The sequence below is a fragment of the Schistocerca cancellata genome, chromosome 5 (assembly GCF_023864275.1).
Source record: "Schistocerca cancellata isolate TAMUIC-IGC-003103 chromosome 5, iqSchCanc2.1, whole genome shotgun sequence".
In the NCBI taxonomy this organism is placed as follows: domain Eukaryota; kingdom Metazoa; phylum Arthropoda; class Insecta; order Orthoptera; family Acrididae; genus Schistocerca; species Schistocerca cancellata.
Window position 1 is genome coordinate 555,468,711 of NC_064630.1, and position 12,064 is coordinate 555,480,774.

The following is a 12,064-nucleotide window of genomic DNA, read 5'->3' on the forward strand; positions in this document are numbered from 1 at the left end:
GGATCAAGTAAATATAGTTACTTTAATGTAAAATTTCCGAAGCTTTCAATGGGGCAAAGCGCCTTCTCATATTGATCTACGTTTGTTTCGACAGGATTGAGTAATACAGAGATAAAATCTTCATTTGTAGCTTTACGATAGTAAGAAAATCTTTCATCTAAATAAAACTGCAGAATCCAAAACAATACTATACATTTTGTCCAAAAATAACAGATTTATAGTGATAAGCACGCCCAGACGTTTCTGCCTGCAACAGATCTGGCGATCGCCATGCCTAGCTGACGTGACGTCACCAACAGGCGCCGAGGCCTTCCTTTGAGTCGATGTTGCTAATACACGACACGTCTTTAGTATACAGTTCTATAGTATACAATTGTCCCCAAGCGTACAAGTCTGAAGCTGCCAACTTTTCGTTAGCCCCATTACACAGTAGAGATGGGCAAAACTGTTCTTTTCGGAGATTGGATCACAACTGTTCACTCCCTGAAATGAATTAACTCTTTCTCATGACTCACCACTCATTTAAAATAGAAAATAAATGGAAGGCACATTGCCCTTTAAACTTGGTTTATTCCTGTACTATACCTGTATTTTGATCTTATTTGATCCTATTTTGAAGTAACACAGATAATGAGTAAGAATTTTGTATTGTTTATTGAAATTTCCACGATATGACAAAGTTTTTGATTATTGATTTATTTTGCACTATCGTGGTTTTTTGCGTGATCGGAAAATGTTGTAACTTGAGATTTACATTAACAATATATTTGGCTATAATGTATTAAAATTTCATTAACCTCATACAAATATATCGCAAGCCATATATTTTTAAAGTGAACGTTTCCTTCCGAAGACGCCTAAAATCGCACAATCCGTAGCAGAATAAGAAAAAAAAATATATAAATTTGACTGTAAAACGAAAGTGCTGCATATAGCCTTACACAGAATAAAACAAGGAAAATATTGGTGTATCACATTTTGCGATACGTTTATCGGTTCGCTCGTAATTAAAGCGTAAATTCGAGTGTCCATAATAAAAATCCTATAGTAAGAGGAGTCATCAGGAACCTAATCTAATCAGTTTAAACAAATAAAAATAAAATAAAAACAATTGATGTATACATAACATAATAATGTAATATACATAGCGGTATTACTATGAAGAACAATATCCAGTAGGGACGAACTCCGATGCAGAGGCGCTGAGTCGAGCAGGTCGAGCCGCGAGCTGTATTACTGCGCGAGCTGAGACCGCAGAGACCACAGTGACACCTGAGTCGCTTTGCTCAACGCTCTGGCTAGAGTCGAGACAGTGGGGTGAGTGTTGAGCGGGCGAGTTCCGAGGGTGGGGGGAGCGGTGAACTCACCCACTCCGAGACAAATCGTCTGTTCCCTTGCGAGCAGGTTGTTGCAAGTAGTTCCTATGTTATCCTCTAGGTGGCTCTGTGTCCTGTTGCTCGCATCAACTGCCCAGAGGGCAGGACGTGCGACTGAAACGATCGCCGACAGAGTGCGATGCGAAGTTAAGCTGCGCCAGACACTGCAGACGACGCACAGAGACGGCATGGCATATGTGAAACACAAAATCCAATGGGGCACTGCACAATGCAGGCAGCCAAGGTAGAAGCAGGGCAGAGGCCGGCGCTGGCTGTGTTGTGTGGCGTGCACTGTGCTCTGACCAGCAGAGGCGCTGCTGATACGCTCCGTCTCTCTCTCTCTCTCTCTCTCTCTCTCTCTCTGCCGTGGGAAACGTTTGGAGCTACCGTTCTTTTTTTCTGAATCACTGATTGTTCACTCCTTTGAAAGATTCAACTCTATGAATTAGTACAAGAGCGGATCCCCCATCTCTATTACACAGCACACCTAACACGTTATGGCCAATTCACACTGGCTGCCTCGTCACCTCACGTTCTACATCTACATTTATACTCCACAAGCCACCCAACGGTGTGTGGCGGAGGGCACTTTACGTGCCCCTGTCATTACCTCCGTATCCTGTTCCAGTATCGTATGGGTCGCGGGAAGAACGGCTGCCGGAAAGCCTCCGTGCGCGCTCGAATCTCTCTAATTTTACATTCGTGATCTCCTCGGGAGGTATAAGTAGGGGGAAGCAGTATATTCGATACCTCATCCAGAAACGCACCTTCTCGAATCCTGGACAGCAAGCTACACCGCGATGCAGAGCGCCTCTCTTGAAGAGTCTGTCACTTGAGTTTGCTAAACATCTCCGTAAAGGTATCACGTTTACCAAATAATCCCGTGACGAAACGCGCCGCTCTTCTTTGGATCTTCTCTATCTCCTCTGTCAACCCGACCTGGCACGGATCCCATACTGATGAGCAATACTCAAGTATAGGTCGAAAGAGTGTTTTGTAAGCCACCTCCTTTGTTGATGGACTACATATTCTAAGGACTCTCTCAATCAATCTCAACGTGGCACCCACCACACCAACAATTAATTTTATATGATCATTTCACTTAAATCGTTCCGTACGCATACTCCCAGATATTTTACAGAAGTAACTGCTACCAGTGTTTGTTCCGCTATCATATAATCATACAATAAAGGATCCTTCTTTCTATGTATTCGCAATACATTACATTTGTCTATGTTAAGGGTCAGTTGCCACTCCCTGCACCAAGTGCCTATCCGCTGCAGATCTTCCTGCATTTCGCTGCAATTTTCTAATGTTGCAACCTCTCTGTATACTGCAGCATCAGCTGCAAAAAGCCGCATGGAACTTCCGACAGTGTCTGCTAGGTCATTTATATATATATTGTGAAAAGCAATGGTCTCATAACACTCCCCTGTGGCACGCCAGAGGTTACTTTAACGTCTGTAGGCGTCTCTCCATTGAGAACAACGTGCTGTGTTCTGTTTGCTAAAAACTCTTCAATCCAGCCACACGGCTGGTCTGACATTCCGTAGTCTCTTACTTTGTTTATCAGGCGACAGTGCGGAACTGTTTCGAACCCCTTCCGGAAGTCAAGGAAAATGGCATCTACCTGCGAGCCTGTATCTAATATTTTCTGGGTCTCATGAACAAATAAAGCGAGTTGGGTCTCGCACGATCGCTGTTTCCGGAATCCGTCAAAACATTCTGTAATGAATTCCGGATATCGGAATCCACATTGGCTGTCCCTTCAAGTGACGTCAGGTCACCGTTAAGGTTTCTCGGGAAGAAATCTTAGGTGCCTGACGTCATCCGTCTGTTGATCATTTGTCCCCCAAACTCATTTCCTCCCGATACAAGGCCTTGCGCGGATCGTCATGTTTCATTTCGTCGTGGTTTTTGTGATTGATATTAGTTGTTTGTTTGTTCGTTATTTTTGTTATTTGTTATAAATTGTTTTGTTTCGTTATTTATTTTGTTAAAATATATAATTTTACGAAAAATGACAAAAGACTAACTGAAGCAGTGAGGCAGCAATAGAAACTATGACATTAGCGAGCAAAAATGTTCAAATGTGTGTGAATTTCTAAGGGACCAAAATGCTTAGGTAATCGGTCCCTAAACTTACACACTATTTAAACTAACTTAAACTTATGCTAAGAACAACACACACACACACACACACACCCATGCCCGAGGGAGCGGGAGGGGCCGCGCAGTCCGTGACAGGACGCCTCAAACCACGCTGCCACTCCGCTGGGCGAGCAAAATTACTTTTCCTCTACAACATTTATAAAGTGGATTTTTACACATACTGGTAGCTATTTAACATTTTACTTTGAAATGGATTGCATATGGTTCCAACATGAAGTAAAAAAAAAAGGCTCTGAGCACTGCGGGACTTAACATCCGAGGTCATCAGTCCCCTATAAGTTAGAACTACTTAAACCTATCTAACCTAAGGATATCACACACATCCACGCCCCAGACAAGATTAGAACCTACGATCGTAGCGGTGCGCGGTTCCAGACTGAAGCGCCTAGAACCGCTCGGCCACACCCAAATTGAAGTGAAAAGGAGCTGGGGTTGAATTAGATTCATTAGTAAGTGGATTTATTTCATGTCGTCAGGAATTTGTAATTTTTCATAAGGAAATGGACTGAAATATTCCGACAGTGCAGAAATGGAAAAATATTTTTTTGAGAAGTAAAAGTCAAGTAATTCAGGCCGATTAAAGTTGTTTGTTCATATGTGTGTTTGTGTCAGGCTTATTTATTTTTAAGTAACTCCTTGATTGTGTGTGAAACAGTTTAGCAAGCATCAGTCGTCAATTTGTTTGTGGTTTCACTAGGTAACCCCAGTACAAATACGGCACTTTGAACTATTAAAAGCCAATTACAAGATGTAAAGAAAACCTATAACTCGTGAAGAGAAAGATGTTGAGGGAGATATGAGTATTGCACAAAAATTTGCACTATACTGACAACTAAACTAAACCTTAAATAAAACAGTTTTTAGCTTCACATTTCGACAACTCGTAACAATGCATTCCTTTTAGTAATTCTGGGTGCAATTTGACGTAAGAAATGAAAAACTTGGTGTTTCGGCCTACTGAAAGATTGATAAAATCCAGATCCCTCTTACTCTAGTTCCTTGCGTAGTGTGTGACATTCTCATTCTGCACCACGTAATGCCTTTTTTTCGGAACCACCCACTGTTTTGCACTTCAGTCTTCCTACTCTCCTACTTCTGAGTCCAAAACAATGTCAGTTTCATAGAAATGTGGACTGCAGCATCCACTTAAGCTACCGCATTGCGTATGTGCATTTCGCACTTAAAAACAGTTGAAAATAAAATTGCGAAGATCTCAATTCCCACGAAAAGCAGCTGAGGACAGCCATCCAAGTTGAGTACACCTTGACGTGATGGTGCCGTGGCAACCAGTCTGAATTGGCCTTTGGGCCGCACCTGCGCCGTGAGAGTATAAATTCGGAGCTGCAGCCTCGTTTACGTCATTTTGTGAGAAAATCGATATTTTCGTAAAGCTGCTGTTTACAAATACTGAAACTTCTGAGGGGTCTAGCTTCAAATTTATCACGAAGTTATCGGTATGTTGTGCAACTAGAAAGAAATTACGGTATGATTATACAGGGTGCTGCATTGATCGTGACCAGGGCCAAGTATCTCACGAAATAAGCATCAAACGAAAAAACTACAAAGAACGAAACTCCTCTAGCTTGAAGGTGGAACCAGATGGCGCTATGGTTGGCCCGCTAGATGGCGCTGCCATAGGTCAAACGGATATCAACGGCGTTTTTTTAAATAGAAACCCCTATTTTTATTACATATTCGTGTAGTACGTAAAGAAGTATGAATGTTTAAGTTGGACCACTTTTTTCGCTTTGTGATAGAGGGCTCTGTAATAGTCACAAACATATGGCTCACATTTTAGAAGAACAGTTGGTAACAGGTAGGTTTTTTAAAATTAAAATCAGAACGTATGTACGTTTGAACATTTTATTTCGGTTGTTCCAATGTGATACATGTACCTTTGTGAAATTATCATTTCTGAGAACGCATTCTGTTACAACGTGATTACCTGTAAATATCACATTACTACAATAAATGCTCAAAATTATGTCCGTCAACCTGAATGCATTTGGCAGTACGTGTAAAGACATTCCTCTCAACAACGAGTAGTTCGCCTTCCGTCATGTTCGCACTTGCATTGACAATGCGCTGACGCATGTTGTCAGGCGTTGTCGGTGGATCACGATGGCAAATATCCTTCAACTTTCCCCACAGAAAGAAATCTGGGGACGTCAGATCCGGTGAACGTACGGGCCATGGTATGGTGCTTCGACGACCAATCCACCTATCATGAAATATGCTATTCAATACCGCACGCGTCCTATGTGCCGATCATCCATCATGTTGGAAATACATCGCCATTCTGTCATGCATTGAAACATCTTGTAGTAACATCGGTAGAACATTACGTAGGAAATCAGCATACATTGCACCATTTAGATTGCCATCGATAAAATGGGGGCCAATTATCCTTCCTCCCATAATGTCACACCATACATTAACCCGCCACCTGTTGCAACCATTGTGGATTTTCCGTTGCCCAGTAGTGCATATTATGCCGGTTTACGTTACCGCTGTTGGTGAATGACGCTTCGTCGCTAAATAGAACACGTGCAAAAAATCTGTCATCGTCCCGTAATATCTCTTGTGTCCAGTGGCAGAACTGTAGACGACGTTCAAAGTCGTCGCCATGCAGTTCCTGGTGCATAGAAATATGGTACGGGTGCAATCGATGTTGATGTAGCATTCTCAACACCGACGTTTTTGAGATTTCCGATTCTCGCGCAATTTGTCTGCTACTGATGTGCGGATTAGCCGCGACAGCAGCTGAAACACCTACTTCGGTATCATCATTTGTTGCAGGTCGTGGTTGACGTTTCACTTGTGGCTGAAACGGTCCATTTTAACACGGGTAGTGTATCACGAAGCAAATACCGTCCGCACTGGCGGGATCTTACGTGATACCACTTACTTATACGCTTGTGACTATTACAGCGCCATCTATCACAAAGCGAAAAAAGTGGTCCAACTAAAACATTCATACTTCTTTACGTACTTTTTTTTTTTTTTCACTAGCTGCTTATATATTATCACCCACCGTCTAATTTCTTATGGTGGGTCGTATATTGCCACTTAGCCGCTGTGACTGGGTCCGGGGTCCGCAGTGACTGAAAGTAACACCACACCGGCTCCCGTCCCCACTCACACCGTTGCCCGTGTCCCGCCACGTGGAGGCGGGCTCTGTTTAGATCCATTTGATATCTATTTTTTTTTTATTTTATTTTATTTACGTACTACACGAATATGTAATAAAAATCGGGGTTCCTATTTAAAAAAACGCTGTTGATATCCGTTTGACCTACGGCAGCGACATCTAGCGGGCCAACCATAGCGCCATCTGGTTTCCCCCTTCAAGCTAGACGAGTTTAGTTTCTTTTAGTTTTTTCGTTTGATGCTTATTTCGTGAGATATTTGGCCCTGTCACTATCAATGGACCACCCTGTATACAAAAAAAGTGCAATACCTGTTTCAAGATCTCATTTTACATAAGAATTAAAAGCATTAACAACAAAACAGTTCCACTTGCCTGTAAGTGCCCTGTCGTTTGCCGAAAACATCGTTATAATACTTTACCCCGTTCACGAAATAAAAGAGTACAGTCATTTTAATCAACGAATGATTCTCATTATTACCTTGACATTTCCCTAGTTTCTTTCATTGAACTTATCTGCACAAACGCGTCGCATACTGATTGCTTCAATTTTCATTTGCTCTGAATGTCCAACAAGGTATATCGTTTTGTCACTAAAATGCAGTGAGGCACAGCGTTGTCCTCAATCCTAGACATTCCTTAGCTCTGACAAACTGTGGTGATATACATTAATCTACTGAGCCCAGCTCATTCCTTCCCCATCGATAGCAGTCGATTACAGGAAATGTCTTTGACCAGTTGCTGAGTAACCGAAGTATGCATTCCCGCCAAAGGCAGACAGGCGACGCCGCTCGGCAGTACGAGGTGCATTCAAGTTCTAAGGCCTCCGATTTTTTTTCTCCGGTCTGGAAAGAGATAGAAACATGCGCATTGTTTTAAAATGAGGCCGCGTTCATTGTCAATACGTCCCAGAGATGGCAGCACCGTACGGCAGATGGAATTTTACCGCCAGTGGCGAGAATGAGAACTGTTTTAAATACTTAAAATGGCGACATTTTCCTTACTTGAATAGCGTGCAATCATTCGTTTTCTGAATTTGCGTGGTGTGAAACCAATTGAAATTCATCGACAGTCGAAGGAGACATGTGGTGATGGAGTTATGGATGTGTCGAAAGTGGGTTCGTGGGTGCGACAGTTTAATGAAGGCAGAACATCGTGTGACAACAAACCGAAACAACCTCGGGCTCGCACAAGCCGGTCTGACGACATGATCGAGAAAGTGGAGAGAACTGTTTTGGGGTATCGCCGAATGACTGTTGAACAGATCGCCTCCAGAGTTGGCAGTTCTGTGGGTTCTGTGCACACAATCCTGCATGACGACCTGAAAATGCGAAAAGTGTCATCCAGGTGGGTGCCACGAATGCTGACGGACGACCACATGGCTGCCCGTGTGGCATGTTGCCAAACAATGTTGACGCGCAACGACAGCATGAATAGGACTTTCTTTTCGTCGGTTGTGACAATGGATGAGATGTGGATGCCATTTTTCAATCCAGAAACAAAGCGCCAGTCAGTTCAATGGAAGCACACAGATTCACCGCCACCAAAAAAATTTCGGGTAACCGCCAGTGCTGAAAAAATGATGGTGTCCATGTTCTGGGAGAGTGAGGGCGTAATCCTTACCCATTGCGTTCCAAAGGGCACTACGGTAGCAGGTGCATCCTACGAAAATGTTTTGAAGAACAAATTCCTTCCTGCTCTGTAACAAAAACGTCCGGGAAGGGCTGCGCGTGTGCTGTTTCACCAAGACAACGCACCCGCACATCGAGCTAACGTTACGGAACAGTTTCTTCGTGATAACAACTTTTAAGTGATTCCTCATGCTCCCTACTCACCTGACGTGGCTCCTAGTGACTTTTGGCTTTTTCCAACAATGAAAGACACTCTCCGTGGCCGCACATTCACCAGCCGTGCTGCTATTGCCTCAGCGATTTTCCAGTGGTCAAAACAGACTCCTAAAGAAGCCTTCGCCGCTGCCATGGAATCATGGCGTCAGCGTTGTGAAAAATGTGTACGTCTGCAGGGCGATTACGTCGAGAAGTAACGCCAGTTTCATCGATTTCTGGTGAGTAGTTAATTAGAAAAAAAATCGGAGGCCTTAGAACTTGAACGCACCTCGTATATGGACGTGTGCAGCATGATAGGGGATCTTGTCTTGGGGCGGAACTGTGCGCGGTTCAGGTTACGCTGTTGTTGTGGGTGTGTTGACATCCCTGTGGGCTGAACGTTGCGAGGTGTCGGCAGCCTGGCTTGCGGTGTGTTTTGGTAGTGCTGAGGTGCCGAATGGAATTCGAACTCTTAGACATTCAGCCATTTGGAGACGGAACTTTGGCTTGGCAATGGTCTCACCTCAGGACTGTCTTTTTAATGGTGAATGCCCATTTCCAGCAACGGACAGTAATTATGAATATAATAAACAAGTGTTGTGGCCCTAGACATCCTGCTTATCTTTCCAGTTTGTGAGTGATTTTCCTGTGGCTGCCCTGGCTCATTATGCGTTCGTTTGTTTCTGTACTGGACTATCTCCAGTCGTTTTGAGCACGTTTCGCCACTTGTGGCGAACGTGGGCTAGTCATTAAAAGTACCATTGGTAATTTTGGCATTCTATTGTCATACTGCTGAGTGGCGTGTCTTGTCAACGCCTGTACAAGCTCGGCGTTTTTTTTATATATTGTCTAGGCAGCTGCATGCTCCAGGAACTGCTGTAAAACATTCTAGCAGTTGTATCTCTTACCCTCACCAAACTTTGCCCACTCATTGGTACATATCTTTTCATGTTTTAGTGGTACGTGAATTAATGCAGTTTGTCTATTGCAGGAGAGCTAACGGTCATTTCATGATGACTATTGTGCTGAATTCAAGAGAGAGTTCGGAAGCAGGCCTTGATGTATTGTCCTGTCTGGTGGCTCCGAGTGGAACTAGGTTCAGAGCTTACTCAATAAAAGAGGAGGAAAAGGAGCAGGAGGTTCATCAGACATTGGACGGAGGTACCTTATGTCTTTGTAAAACCGTTGGACAACTAATTTTACGTATGCACTTTACTATAAGTAGTTTACTGTACTGCTGACTGTAGACAGCCATTACCTGTTAGTTTCCTAATTGAGCGTTTAAATTTAGTTGTCCCAAGGCGTCTCTTTTAATTCCACTGTCCTGTTGGTAGGTTATCTTCTGCTACAATTTCTTGTAGTGGTCACAGCTAATCTTGTAACTTTATTAATAATCTAAAGGACTGGTACTAAGCGTAATTTTTCACGGCTGTTGAGGACAAATCCTTTTGCTAAGGCTCTTTGTGAAAATCTTGGATAGCGACATCGAGGGGTGGCTGTTGGTATATATTCAGCGTTCAGTCAACCGTGGACACTACAAGATCCTGGACATCATCCCAACAGAGGCGTCGAAACTACGAGCATATAAAACAAATATGATGCTGCCTGACAACCCAGAAGGCTTTATCTTCCACTACAGTTCACTCCTTCAGTCACCTCTCTATGGAGCTATCATAAATTCACAAAGAACTTTAGCAAAAGATTTAAGAGATAGTAAATTGTTATTTATGGAAATACTCCTTAATTTATCCAGCACTATTTAATTTATCCAGCACTTTCTCACTCCCCGAGTAGCTCCCTATCGATTCATCTTCCTCTGTAGGCAAATCGAATAAAAGTAAATAAAGTGAAAAACAGGTCTTGAAATTTATGAGAATAGCGAAATATATGCTGCAAAATCGTCGATAAACACACCGACTATACGCTATGAGTTGACATTAGTCGCATTCTCTATCAAGTGAAAGTGTATCTACATTTTCTAGCATCTAGTTCATCACTCTTTGTACACAACTTTGTTGAATAACCAACTTAAAATGAACATTTCATGAGACGCACAGTCATTGTTAAATATCATGTGAGCTTTATTTACTTGCGAAACGTCACATTTGTCTCTTTTGCAGATAATGTTTAATATAATACATCATCACCAGGATGAGGAGAGGAATGTCATAGATAAAAGCACTGAAACGCATATCAGGACAATATCCCGTAAACATTTACGTGTACACACCTCCGGCCCCCGTACTTTTTGTAGCGGACACTGCATGGAGTTCTAGAATAATTATGCCGTCTTCCTGTTCCATTTACGTTCAGCGCCCGAGGATAAAGTATTTCGGTAACGTCCTGAGTACGTCCGAAGCTCCCTGCTTTTACATGAGCGCGAGTTAAATCTCATATTTAGTTGGAGGAATCACGCATGTTGGTACGTAAGCTCTCGAATTTCTGATAGTCTTTCCGGTGCCAAGTGTCTTCCTTGTAAATACTCCTGTTTCGGTAACGCTCTCGTGCCGTGTAAACAATCGCTTGGCTACGTGCACAGTTCCTTACATTTGCCACCATCCCCGCCCCCGCTCGCTCACTCATTCTCTCTCTCTCTCTCTCTCTCTCTCTCGCTCTCATCTGTAACGATCCCGTACAAGACGTTAACCATCCACACCCATAGCAAATACCGGCTATGACTGAGAAAAGCTCTGTCCTTCTATTAAGACAGCCAACGGCATTGCCGCAGTGGTAACACCAGTTCCCGTCAGATCACCGAAGTTAAGCGCTGCCGGGCTGGGCTAACACTTGGATGGGTGACCATTCGGTCTGCCGAGCGCTGTTGGCAATCGGGGTGCAATCAGCCCTTGTCTGAGGCAAACTGAGGAGCTACTTGATTGAGAAGTAGCAGCTCCAGTCTCGGAAACTGACCTACGGTCGGAAAAGCGGTGTGCTGACCACATGCCGCTCCATATCCTTATCCAGTGACGTCTGTGGGCTGAGGATGACACGGCGGCCAGTCGGTACCTTTGGGCCTTCATGGCCTGTGCGGGAGGAGTTTAGTTTTAGTTCTATTAAGACAGCCATAGGGCTCCGCCCACGGGAGGCGGAACCGGCGTGTCACATGGGCCGTTATACTCACATGAGTCATGGGATAGCGATATGCACGCAGACACATGGCGGTAGTATGGGCTACTCAAGGAGTGAAACGACAGTGCATTGGTGGAGCTGTCATTTGCACTAAGGTGAATCATGTGAAAAGATTTCCGACGTGATTATGGCAGCACGACGTGAATTAACAGACTTTGAACGTGGAATGGTAGTTAGAGCAAGTTGGTGGTGGCTCCATATGTTTTGGGCTGGGTTTACATAGAATGGACTAGGTCCTCTGGCCCATTTGAACCGATCACTGACTGGAAATTTACAGCCATTCACGTAATTCATGTTCCCAAACAACTATGGAACTTTGAAAGGTGGCTACAGTGAGCCACAGCGCCAGAAATCGCGCCAGAGAGTATTGTTCCGCCGCCTCCACTGGCAGTGATTATTGAGACGCAGCGACA

The 12,064-nt window shown here is 43.7% G+C and overlaps 1 pseudogene; it reads left to right on the forward strand.

Annotated features, from left to right (window-relative positions):
- Window positions 1-11,231: 11,231 nt before the first annotated feature.
- On the forward strand, window positions 11,232-11,349 carry LOC126189241 (5S ribosomal RNA; annotated as a pseudogene).
- The last annotated feature ends 715 nt before the right edge of the window (window positions 11,350-12,064 follow it).